The sequence below is a fragment of the Suncus etruscus genome, chromosome 10 (assembly GCF_024139225.1).
Source record: "Suncus etruscus isolate mSunEtr1 chromosome 10, mSunEtr1.pri.cur, whole genome shotgun sequence".
Classification (NCBI taxonomy): Eukaryota; Metazoa; Chordata; class Mammalia; order Eulipotyphla; family Soricidae; genus Suncus; species Suncus etruscus.
The window spans coordinates 6,356,332-6,368,927 of NC_064857.1; the positions used below are offsets into that span (position 1 = coordinate 6,356,332).

General features: G+C 33.1%; 1 pseudogene; it reads left to right on the forward strand.

The window, feature by feature from the left end:
* Nucleotides 1-10,477: 10,477 nt before the first annotated feature.
* On the forward strand, nt 10,478-10,839 carry LOC126020633 (NADH dehydrogenase [ubiquinone] 1 beta subcomplex subunit 6-like; annotated as a pseudogene).
* Nucleotides 10,840-12,596: the final 1,757 nt, after the last annotated feature.

Consider the following 12,596-nt stretch of genomic DNA (forward strand, 5'->3'; position numbering starts at 1 on the left):
TTTTTGGGCCACACCCGGCAGTGCTCAGGGGTGACTCCTGGCTGTCTGCTCAGAAATAGCTCCTGGCGGGCACAGGGGACCCTATGGGACACTGGGATTCAAACCAACCACCTTTGGTCCTGGATCGGCTGTTTGCAAGGCAAACACCGCTGTGCTATCTCTCCGGGCCCATACAGGCAGTAACTTTTAATAAACATATCTTAGTCAAAACCTGCAAGCATATTTGGGGGAAAATTAATATCAGTCTAAAGAGTATGTATTTCACACCAAAATTAGACATCACATAAAACAAAGATAGGGAGTGGCAAATGCGATGGAGAAAGGATCTTAGGTAGCCTAAATTTAGTGGCACACTTTGGATCACAATTTAGGAAAGCTAAATTCCCTTCTCGAGGTTAAAGCCTCAGAATTTTATAAAATAAGTTTATGACATGAAATTCAATTTATTTATATGATAAAAAATAAATATAAAGTTATATGCAACACATATTCACAACTTCAAAATAAAACACTAAAATCTAATAAATAAATGTCAACAGAAATAACAAAAACAGAACATATCATCAAGCATTCTAGATATTGAAAATGTCAGATATGAAATGACTATATGGAAGAATTTTAAAGAAGCAAGTATTGATATTTTTAAAAGCAACTCACAGCTATTACCCAAAATCTAAAGAAAAGTAAATAAAAACTTCAGAAATTACTAGTCAACATCTGGGGCTGGAGAGATAGCATGGAGATAGTGCATTTGCCTTGCATACAGAAGGATGGTGGTTCGAATCCTGGCATCTCATATGGTCTCAAGCCTGCCAGGAGCAATTTCTGAGCGTAGAGCCAGGTGTGACCCAAAAACCAAAATAATAATAATAATAATAATAATAATAATAATCAATACCAAAAATAAAGACAATGGTAAATTTGTTTATTAAACAAATCCATTAAGAAAATTTTATTTGAATATCACAAAGATGAAAAAAGTTCATGTAAATGAAATAAAAAGAATAAGCAATAATCTGTCAAAATGAAAATAAAATAAAATGGAATAATAGTCAAAGATAGAACAAACTATGCAACAACAAAAAATTAATCAATAAAAGGAAAACACTGTAAGAAGTGTAGTTAAAAAATACACACTTATATAGTTGATCACTTATGTCTCTGTTTACTGTCAAATACAAGAAAGAGGAAACAAGAAAAAAGAAAAAAATCAATGCGCAAAGAAGATATAAACAAATGGTTAATCCAGATAAAGGCATCCTCGTACTTATTGCTTGTCTGTTAGAAATTATTTTCAATGCACTGTTAGAAATTTAAAAAATAAAATGACCACCTACTAGTGAAGTTTTAGAATATAAAACTCAAAGGGAAATTTTGTTTGTTTGTTTGTTTGTTTGTTTTTTGGCCACACCATTGATACTCAGGCGTTACTCCTGGCTATGTGCTCAGAAATCGCTCCTGGCATGGGGGACCTTATGTGGTGCAGGTGGATAGAACCGCGGTCCATCTGTCCTAAGTCAGCTGTGTGCAAGGCAAAGGCCCTACTGCTGCACCACTGCTCTAGCCCCTAAAGCAAGGTATTTAAAACACCTAAAAGATATGATTTATAAAGCTTTGATAGTAGGCCACTATAAAGGGCCAAGAAATAGTATTATTTTAGGATATAGAAAGAAATTTACTATCAATCATGAATATTATATGTAAGATACTTTTTAAGATAGGACAAAAATAAAGCATTTTGAGTACAAGAGTTAACCAGAGAGTATACCCTTGAAGAACTCTATTAAAGAAATCAGTATATGATACATTTCAGGGACTAGAAAGTTCTGAGGGTCTACGATGTGATAAAATTAACTGGCAATTATTGACTAACTAATAAATATGTGTATGACTTGTCTAAAATAAAATAATAACTAAGAAGAAATATTTAATATAAGCATGAACATATTAACATATTTATGTTAAATATTTATCTGGAAAGTTGTGTCTCCACAAATAACAACAACAAAATAACAAATGTCTAAATGAGATTTACCATGGGATGGGTTTGGTGAGAATAGAACACAGGGTGCAAGAGGGGAAAATATTGGGAAAATGGGTGAGTAAGAAGACACTCTGATGAAGTGTATGATGCCAGAAAATTTTGTGCATGCAATTTTCCATTTGCAATATCATGGGAAGGAATCCAAAGAGGGAGGAGAGGGGGATACGAATCCCCCAAGTTTTTTTCCAAGCCCAGGTCTCTGAAAAAATTTTATTTGAAAGTAGGATGTTTGTAGATGTAGTAAGGATCTAAAACTACATCTAAGAAGATGTAGTTGACTATCTAAAATAAGTCAAACATATATATTAACAGAAGGTAAGGCTCTTACTTTGCATACTGCCTACTTCAGTTTCTATCATTGCTTATGGTTCCCCCAAACAATGCCACAATTAACTCCTGAGCACAGAGAAAAAAATCTCTAAACATTACTGGATGTGACTCTCCAAACAAAAGGGGTAAAAGATTTGAAGATGAAATATTCTGAATTTAAGATAGCTTCTACATTGTTATATTATCCTTATAAATTAAATAAAGGGAGTTCAGAGAAAGCCATGTCAGACATATTAAGGTTAGAATTGTGTATCTATGAATTTTAATTTTTATTATTGTCAATAGTTATCAGAAGCTAGGAGTGACACATAGAATAAATTCTTCCTCAAAAATTCCAGAAAACAAACCTGACAATAAATACAATAAATAAATACAATAGTTTTAGAATTCTTATGTCTACAACTTTTTAAATAATATGTTTTTGTTCTTCAAAATTACAAGATTAGTGAAAATTTGTTATGGCAATTCTAGAAAACCAATAAATTGGTTTAGTCAGTAGGAATATGATAATACATATACATAAAGATTGGAAAGAGGAAATATCACAGATTATGTTATTGCTTACATAGGAAAATCTAAATAAATGTACATAAATCATTAGACTTCATATGAGTGAGGCCAAAGAGATATTAGAGAGGTTAAGTGACTTATCTTTATTTTATTTTATATAATTACTTTGTTTAATACTATGGTTGTAAATTGTTCATGATTGAGTTTCAGTCATAGAACGTACACCACTTCACCAGTGCACATTCCTGCCACCAATGTCCCCAGTCTCCCTTCTACCCACCCTTCCTTATCTGCCTCTGGGGCAGGCATTCTACTTCTCTTTCTCTGTCTAAGTCTTTCTGTCTCTCTTTTCTTTTTTGACACTGTGGTTTTCCCTATTGTTAATGAAGGGGTACCTTCATATCATGGTATCCCTTTCAACACACCGTTCTTGTTCAGAGTGAGTAGCTCAAATTATCATTGCTACATTGGAGAATTCATACCATAAATCCATTCACCACATTTTATAGCAAGTACAAAAAAATGTACAAAAAAGAACCAAGTACTGGTTCTTTTGATTCTCATCTCTATTGTCTCTGGATATTATTATCATTCTAACTTTAATTTTTCTTATAACCCATAAAGGAGTGAGATTATTCTGTCTATCCCTCTATCTTTGATTCATTTCACTCAGCATAATAATCTACATATTTACTGTTATATAAGCAAATTTCATGAATTCATTTTTTCTAACAGTTGTATACTATTCCATTGTGTAGATGTACCAAAATTTCTTTAACCACTCAATTATTGTTGGACACTTGGGTTGTTTCAAGATTCTGGCTATTGTAAATAGTGTTGTTATGAGCATAGGAATATAGATAGCTTTCCTTCATGGTGTATTTGGGTTCTTGGAATATATCCCTAGGAGTGGTATTGCTGGATCATATGAAAACTCAATTTCTAGTTTGTTTTTTTTTTAGGGATATCCATATTTTTTTCAGAAAGGTTGGAACCAGTCTACATTTCCACCAGCAGTGAATGAAAGGCCTTTTCTTCTTGTATCAGAGCCAGCACTGGTAAGGTACTTTTCTTAAATTTGACCCACCTAAGTTTTATCCTGGCACTAAATATGGTCTCTTGAGCATCTGCCAGGAGTAATCCCTGAGCACAAAGCTAGAAATAAGCTCTGAACACTAACAAACACAGCCCAACCTCACCCAGCCAGACCAAACAAGTAATTAGTATGAGAGTTTAGTAGTAAGGCTAATAAGTATTAAATTAACACAGAAAATTTAGGAAACCATATAATACACATAAAGTAATTTCATTTAGTCTAACTAAAATATATACCTACTTATTTTTCATTCTGTTAAAGGTATTATAGAAGACTTAAATGGATGCATTAAATAAGTGGCATTGTAAATGATTCAGTAAATGATGGTCAGTGAAATAATATAATCCAATATCCTTGTGAAATGTCTTTCAAGCCCTACTTTATAAAATAGTTTAAGTCAAAACTTTCAGTCTACTTGAAGCAAATTATTAATGTATTTATCTTCTTAGAGAAAATAGTAGCTTAATGGAGAACTAACCTCAAAATGGTAAACAAAATAGAAAAGAAGATGATTATGTCAAAAGTACACAGTTGTGCTCATCAAAAGAGAACATAAAGAAAATAAATTCTAAAAAATTCACAAATTTTGACAAAAATTATTTTCCAAAATTATTTTCCAAAAGAGCAGCGATTAGTCTCTCTCAAATACAAAAAACTTGAGTTAAAGATATAAATATCTTTATATTTATAAATATACAAATACACATAAACAACTAGAAAACAGTAAATCATAAGAATTTTAAGAAGACATAGAAGCGATAATCACATAAATCTTTTTCAGTCTTACCAGAAATCAAGGAAATAGAAATTTACAGTACAGTGGGATTTTATGGAGGAATGGTAATAAAGAAAACTATCTGGTAATATTGACAATTAATAAAAATCTAACAAAAGTAAATATTTACTGATTATTTTAGATATAAATTGGCCTAACTGTGGGATTTGTATTGGAGCATTATATATCTAAAGCTCTATCATGAACAACTTTGTGAATTCCTGTGTCTTCAAAAAATACTTTTAAATATTAACAACTAAATTGGTATGCTTGAAAATAATTTAGCATTATCTTCAGCTTTTTCAAAACAATACATTCAGAATTGAACGTTTTATAAATACTCAATTATATTTTATATCCAATAATTTAACTTAATGTTTCTGGTTAAAGCTCATCAGATATATTTCATGATACAGTATATGCTGCCTATACATAATCCAGAAATTGTGCTATATTAAGATTAAGAAATATCACATACCTATAAAAGTGAGTGAATTAGTTGTTTAAAAAGTAACTTTTAAAAATATTTCGAAGATAAAATAAAATGTGTGTTAATACTTGAAATATATGTTTCAATTTTATGAAATTAAAAAGTAAGACTAAACAATATTGAATCTAATTATAACATATCATAACATATTTTTAAATATTTTTAACATATTTTAGAATATTTTAAAAATATTTTAAAATTTTTTAAAAGAAAAGGCAAGTGAAAATCAAGTCTAAAATGCAGGGTAGATGTTACCCCAATATGAATCAATAGGTTTTGGAAAGAATATGTTAATTAATGCTATGGAAATATTTAAGTCAAATATGCTTATTATTTATTAGTTTTCTTCTTAGAATTTAGAAATTATATATTGGATAGTTAATATGCATAATATATACATAATATAATGTTAAAAAAGCTATGATATACTTTAAAATATCAAGGTTTTGAAATCTGATGTAGACGCTAACACATGCTTCTCCATTTCTGTGAAAAAAGTAAACAACGGTAGTAGACATGCAAGAATTTTCTGGCAGGTTTATTAGATTCTGAATGAGTTACAGGAGAGTGTCTCCTGAGACTCTTTCTTGTGTTCTTGATATTCATATGTTTTGTGTGGCTTAGGAACTGGTCTTGTCTCAGGCAAGGATTGATGTTCATGGGATGGATTGAATGACCTCTTTGATCTTTAGCATATGGTCATCGGTCTCTCAGTCTTTTTTCTTGGGGCCTTGAAAATATCACAGCATCCCCCTTTGCTTCTGTTTACCCTGTCTGCATTAAATACCAGGGCTTGCCCAAATTCCATTTCAAGTGAATGGTATATCTTGGGCAAAAAGATTTATCAGAGGGATCAGATAAATCGAGCAACCAAAGACATCGATCCTGAACTTCAACATTTTCACCTTCCTGCAGGAATGTTAGCATCCTTAGAATTGAAGGGAACGCACGCAAATATATCCACAGTACACGTTTTATGTCTCAATGGCTGTTTAACATACTTTACTACAAAAACGTTAAAAAAAAAACCTCAGAAATATATACATATTGTACAAATAAATGCAGAAATATACAAAAAAAAAGCATTTTCTAAAGAAGATCCAATTTCTAAGGAAGATCTACAACTGTGGGTTTTAGAGACTAAACAGAGTGATAATAGCCATATTGCTGATTGCAATGAGGATGCATATCTCTATCAAGGAAGCCAACAGCTCAGTATCATTCAGCTCCCAGGGATGCTTCTGGATATAGCCCAGCTTACTTTCACTGCACCCACACGAGGAAACTTCAGAACCCAAATCCAGCCAAGAATTTCTCACTTAACTCACAACTACAAGAATATAAGCTACACTACCACACTTCAAAAGCTTATAATTCAAAATAATTTGACATTCAGGTACACAAATATCTTCATGCTTTCTTTTTTTTGCTCATTGGACCAACTTAATCATTTTCTTCTAAATCTGCTGCCCTCATGTCAAGATACATATCAAGACATATCAAGATACAGGTTAGTATTTCATAGCTAATTCTTATTTGGTGATTTAGGGTTGCATAATAAAGTTAATGTTCTGTTATTTTTTTTACTGAAAGTTATTTGAATATTTACAAACAACTTTCATATTTATTTAAAATTTATTGGAGAATTGAGCCACACCCAGTTGTACTTGGACTAACTTTTTTTTTTGATATCTTTATTAAGCACCATGCTTCCAAACATGTTTGTAGTTGGGTTTCAGTCATAAACACACCTTTTTTTTTAAGGACAGGGAATTTCACATGCATGAAAATATCAGACTTGTTAGTTGAGTTAATGGGAAGAAAATATAATCAAGGAAGATGTTCTTTAATCTATTTTATAAAAGATTTGTACAATAAGAATATAACAGTATTTGATTGTGTCCCTCCAAAACTATAAATTAAAATGGAGTAAAAAAAGGAATTGCTGGAATGAATTGAGACATGAGCTGGGAGAATGATGTAATACACATGACCACAATTTTGGGTTTCTGAGGCTTAATGTCTGTTTTCAATTTGCCACTGGAGTCTTGCAACAAACATCATACCTCACCCAGCTACTCCTCACCCTTGAAGCAGCAGCCAGCTGCAAGACAGATTCCCACCCAGACGGCAGGCAGGTGGAACATCAATACAGCAAGAACACAGTCAAAAGAGGGCATGTGGAGTTTGGAGAGTTTTAGAAAATTTTATTGCAGGCGCACATGTGTGAGCATAGCAGATGGAAGCAATTATGGCATAAAAAACGTTGCCTTGTCCTGAAAACCAAATTCCAATAGTGTGAGCTCATGCTAATGATTCTCCTTGAGGACAAGCAGAATCAGACCACAGTGAGTTTGGAAGCTCGACTGCACATTGTATCAGGTTGTGATCTTTGCTGCTAAAAACACATCGAAACTTAATTCTATCTCTAACTTATTTTTCATTGGAAAAAAGGTGACTTCCAACTGATTAATCCAAAGTGAATATGCTTCGCTGTAGTCTCAGTTAAAAAAAAATCCCACTTGACATTGATATTTTGTAGTTTGTAAGTCTGTCTTGTGAAAAATATGATTGTTAATGAATAACACTATGGGGAAACTTTGTTTGAATATATTCCTATACATGTCGTCCTTTCTTAAATATTTTTCTCTTTGAAGGAGCACATGTCTTAGTGCTCCTTCAAACACCAACATCTTTCATAAAACACAGACTAGTAGTAAATGAATAAAATGATTAAAAATTTCTATTAGTAAACAATAATAATTATGTGTTATATAATGTATCATTAGAATTATAATAAATAAATTATAATTATAAATCCTTATGCATATATAATTATATATTATTAAGGATTATAATTATTATCTAAGAATTAACCATGTAATTATATATGATTTATACTATTATATATTTTTATAAATATACATTTATATATTACAAATTAGGATTATAAATCATGAATCAATAATGATTTTAATTCATTAATAATAATAAATAAAGTAAAATGTTGAATCTGTGATCTATAGAACAAAGGTTTATAAATAAATTCAGCCTCACGTGCTTTCTTACCTAAGAGTTTATCCTTCCAATTGGGCATGAAAATCATTGTTTTCCCTCTCTGTTATTGTCCTAGGTTTGTATTTCTTTATGAGGGGTGATTCTCAAATAAAATGGAGTTGATAATTATTATACAGATGTTCATTTCTTTTAAAATGATATATTGTCTCTCACCAGAGAAACATAACTCTTTCTTTTGTTTGAAAAAATAGCCAATGTAACTGCAGTCTCAGTCCTGACTTGGCACTCTGGGATCACACCTCCTTGGGCTCAGTAGCCTGGGTGTGATGCTGGAGGTCAAATTCAGGTTAGAAGCATGCAAGGGTGGCTGGAGAGATAGCACACTTGTAGGGCATTTGCCTTGCATGCAGCAGATCAAGGATGGAAGGCGGTTCGAATCCCATATGGTCATTCCATATGGTCTCCTGTGCCTGGCAGGAGCTATTTCTGAGCACAAAGCCAGGAGTAACCCCTGAAACCCCCCAGGTGTGCCCCAAAAGCAAAGAAAAACAAGAAGCATGCAAGGAGTATAATCTCTTATATGAAATTTCTGGCTGAAGGATTTTCTGAAAAGGGAGAAACAACTAAGAAGATATAAAAATTCATGCTGCAGAAAGTAAGAAGATGCTCCTGTAGTTTCTTTAATTTGTCTTCCAGCAATATGTACAGAATCATTTCCCATTAAGACAAATGAGTTGAAAGTTAAAAATCTGGCCTGGGAGAGACCTGGTTCGATTCCCCACATCCCATATGGTCCTCCAGCCTGCCAGGGTTGATTTCTGAGTTCAGAGCCAGGAGTAACCCCTGAGTGTCACTGGGTGTGGCCTAAAACTAATCAATCAATCAACTTAAAAAAATTGGCCTTTTAATTTTTTTGATGCATCAAGAAGAGAAGTAAATTATAAGTATAACTTTGCCTTTATGATTTAAATTATAAATATAACTTTGGCTTTAGGTGATTTATTTCCAGACACTAGACTGAGGAAAGGTGGCTCCAGCAGTCTTGTCAAATCATTACATATATTTTGCTATAATATGAAACTATGTGATCGGCATGGTAGAAAGATCAAAGACCGAATGCAACAAGTGCAGCGTCCAAAGCCAGACTTCATTCACAGGACTTGTTCCGTTGAGTGAGCGACTCCATTTCTCTTGTTCTCAGAGTCTACATTTAAAATAGGAGAAGTAAGTACTGCCCCACCCATTTCATTAGTCTAATTAAGTATGCAAATGAGAAAGTACATTTGAAAGCATAAATGAAAGTGAATTTGCCTAGATTCCTCCAGCAAGCAACATCTCCCTTAAGTGATTAAATTCGTAACTTTAATTTTCTGATCTACTTAATCAGGATCGCTGGATAATTATATCCGTTTCATTTGGGTAAACCGAGTTCACTTACCTTCCACTAGCAAGATTTGAAGGAACAAATTCAGAGAATGTAAATGCTGGGAAGAACAAAACCTTAATTGTGAGAAAGGCTCTAATGTTTACTTGGCATTGGTGTTCCGTCCATGCAATTGTTCAGAGCACCTATAAGTGCTATAATTTATACTAGATGCTGAGAATAGGGATTAAATGAATATCATAAAGAAAGTCATTCTGGATACTCAACAGAAGCAAGACCCTTTGAGAAAATGAGAGACATCAGTCGCTACTTAAGTTTAAGCACCTAAAACTGCCTATAAATAAAACCAACTCAGATTGAAGTCACCCAGTCTTAAAGAACAACTATAGATGGATGTTCTTGATTAGCCAAAATAGATGATTGATAAAAATTAAACATGAAGTGCAATAATACTCTTACTTTAGCAACTAAATTTAACAATCTCATTGGCTAGCACCTGAAGCCCAAAGTTAGGATCCATTTCTCTTTTTATTTGATTTTTTTAATTAATAGTTTAATTGTTGTTTCAAGAACTTTTTATTTACTGAAAAGTAATAGTACAAGTCAGACGAAATTATTTACTACTTTTGATTTTTATTGAGTGATGAGCGAAGACACTAAACAGGAGTATGAAAGCTCTCCAATTTTCTTGTAGCACTTGTGTACATCCAATGTTATATTAACAAGCTAGAAGTAGGTTCTAACAAGGTGTCTTTGTGCAATAGAGAGATTGCATTTTGCCTGATTAAGGGGTGCTCTGTGTTCCTTTTTGCTTGGATCCCAGCAGCGACATGGTCGGTTATACACCTGACAAGAAACTGCAAGTGCAGCAGTTGCAAGAACTGAGAAGAGAATGGCTAAAGGGCCAAGAACTGAGTTCCCCAAGAGCTGGTATTATCCCCACAGAAAGTTTTGGAAAAAAATTTTTCTATGATCAGGCCCCCTGGAAGAACATGCTCTAGAAGACATGCCCATGCAGTATCTTGGCTTTTACTCATGTACGTATGCCTATGTGGATTATACACTATCATCTGAAATACCATGTCCAGACAAAACCATATACCATTGTTGAAAGGAAATCAAAAATATTCCCAGGTGATATAATTCTAGAGACTGGAGAAGTAATTCCACCAATAAGGAATTTCCTGACTGACATCAGTGAAGATTATTTCAGAACTTTAAAGGCATATGAGCTCCAAATTTGTTGCTTCAGTTCTGTATTTACTGAATATATTTTCTAAAGAAGTAACCGTAATAAATTTAACTTTCAGATGTATGTCTACTTCTTCCCAAATATACATTTGTTGCTCTTTGATTTACTAATAAAACTGGGACACTAGTAAAATAGTATGCATAATCAAAAAATAAGCTAGAAGTTAGATTATAAAATAAGAAAGTCAGAACACATTATCATTTTAATTAAAATTGCATTAATTGTAAAAAAATAAATGAAAGGCTTTCTATACTTTTAGGACCTGAGAGAGAATAGAATGCAGAGCTCTTTCCTTCCATTTGGCCTACTAGATTTGATTCTGAGCACACAATACTATTATTTGATCACTGCTAGGAGGAATCTCTGAGTCAAAGTCATGAAAAAGTCTTAGGCATAGCCAAGTGGAACCTATACCAAAATAAAAAAAATCTCCAAGTTATTCACTCTTCATAAGTCTGAACTTCCCCTTCTACACCCCACCTTGTAAAGAACTGCTCTCACTCTGACTTTGAGCCCCTCCCTCAGACTTCAGCCCAATTTGAGTTCATCAACTTTTGACTTCTGTTTTCTATTTAGACTATTTATCTCTCTATATCTCAGACTATCATCTCAGTCTTCAAACACAGTGATCCCCTTTGTCTGTAGGGAGTTGTCCCTCAAGATCACTCCAGCTGATAGTACTAGACACTATATTTGCTAAGCCTTTTCCCATATACACATATATAATGATGTTAAGCAGCTCATTGTTAAAACAGGTACAATCAGAGGTTAGAAAGAATAAATAATAATCAAAGATAATAACTAAAATATATTAGAAACAAAGTTCTGATTTCACTGCAAGAATGACAAAAGACAACTTTGGACAAAAGAGCTTAGTAACAGTTCTCTATTTCATAATGTTTTTCTTATTAAGCACTAAATGCTGAAATCAGAAAACATGCAACAGAGAGATGCCCTAATTTTTATTACTGTTATGAATTGAAAATCTTTCTGCACTAGTTTATACACATGTAGATAAATTACTTTTTGTGCTATTGTAATTGTAGATGATAAAGATGATGATTTCAGATGTCAGATGATGTCAGCCAAGGATTCAGGTCCCAAGCAAGTTTGTGACCTTCTGCTTAGTTTCAATGGGACAGTTGAAGAAGATTTCATACAGGTGAGACTCTTTTGTAGTAAGTTTTGGGAGATGACTTAGTTTAGTTTAGGTGAGACTGAGATATTTATGATGTGCTTCAGACAATCAGGTTAGATACTCATTTTAAAAATTAAAGTAATTGGGGCCGGGTAGGTGGCGCTGGAGGTAAGGTGTCTGCCTTGCAAGCGCTAGCCAAGGAAGGACCGCGGTTCGATCCCCCGGCGTCCCATATGGTCCCCCCAAGCCAGGGGCGATTTCTGAGCACATAGCCAGGAGTCACCCCTGAGCGTCAAACGGGTGTGGCCCAAAAACCAAAAAAAAAAAAAAAATTAAAGTAATTATTTTACAAAAAAAACACAAAAAAATCATTTTTACACCATAAATTTCTAGTAGTCTTGTATAAAATTTTTTGACTTGGCAATTTTTCTATATTAATTACTAAAGTGATGTGATCATGAACATACATATAGATGCATTTTGAACATAAGATTAAAGAGCTTAAGAATTATCCATAATAAATAATGATGACAAAGTCCTGATAAACTGAGGCAGAATG